The sequence below is a fragment of the Triticum dicoccoides genome, chromosome 5B, assembly GCF_002162155.2.
Source record: "Triticum dicoccoides isolate Atlit2015 ecotype Zavitan chromosome 5B, WEW_v2.0, whole genome shotgun sequence".
Lineage (NCBI taxonomy): Eukaryota > Viridiplantae > Streptophyta > Magnoliopsida > Poales > Poaceae > Triticum > Triticum dicoccoides.
In genome coordinates, this window is record NC_041389.1 from 371,508,108 (window position 1) to 371,509,275 (window position 1,168).

The window sequence follows — 1,168 nt, forward strand, 5'->3', positions numbered from 1 at the left end:
CTCTCTACCTCTAATCGCCAGCACCTAGGCTGGCCGATTCCGGCAGCCATCTCCACCGCGCAGCACACTCCTTGCACTGCCTAAATTCGTCATTCCCGTCAACCTGCAGCCCTCCCCCGTGGCTAGGGTTTCGGTCGCGTCCAACTCCGGTCACTCCGTCTGGTCCTCTCCGACGCCCACCGGCCGCCCTGTCTCTCGGAATGCCCGTTCTTCCTCGACCTCCACCGGCAGCCGGGCCATCTCCGGTGAGCTCACCCATGGATCTCCGACTATGGTGGGTAGGGCAGGGCATGAATGGATCCCTACTGTCCTCCCTTCTCTTCTCTGTTTCTGACTTCTTCCGTTTGTGATGTCTATAGGTTGCTACCATCTGGAGAAGCTGCTGTAGGTGGTCGAGGACGAGCCCTCCCCTCATGGCTGCTCCCTCCTCCCCAACGAGGCGGATGAGTCGCTGCTAGGGTTCCACGCCAAGGCTCGGCACTGCTAGGAGCCATGGGTTTTGTCAGCAATGGCAGACCAAAGTTATTCCTTGTGGACAACACAAATTCTATAGAGCTTAGTAACCATTTCATGATGAGCTCTGGTTTATGGCACTTGCAGGGACAACACAAATTCCATCTGTTTTGTTTGTTCTTTGTTCTGGCGTTCATTACCAATTCCTGAGGATGATTTGTGTTCCTCATGGCGATTAGTCTCGGACGCTACAAGCTATTCTCTGTTGTGTGGTATATCCTGATTGGTGGCATTCTCAGTGCCAAGTTATCCTGGAAACGACACATACATTTATATGCAGTCCTCTCTTTTTTGTGTGTTAAATGATCTAAATGTGCGGACCAAATGATCTCATAGTTTAAATGCACCATAGTTTTGCATAACCTTGGTACATTTACATGCACATGCACACACATTTGACTGCTGAGTGTTTGAATTATTGGAATGTGGGGGTTGGTCTGTTTATTCCCATGTTCTTAAGTTTTATGTATTTAGACTGTAACTCTTAAGATATCACTGTACCTGTAAAGTAGACTACAAGTTACCAGCAGCTTGTAATGGCAGTCTAATTATCACTTTAATTTTCTCCCAAATGACTATATTGACACCACTGATGCCAGACCTACAAACAGTAGTTTGATGGATCTGTAGGTTTTTTTTGGCATGTGGTATTGCG

The 1,168-nt window shown here is 48.3% G+C and overlaps 1 non-coding gene across 1 annotated transcript; it reads left to right on the top strand.

The window, feature by feature from the left end:
- The first annotated feature begins 651 nt into the window (after positions 1–651).
- On the top strand, positions 652–785 carry LOC119313452. Its single transcript, XR_005151736.1, has one exon. It is a non-coding gene; the product is annotated as a small nucleolar RNA snoR80 (small nucleolar RNA).
- Positions 786–1,168: the final 383 nt, after the last annotated feature.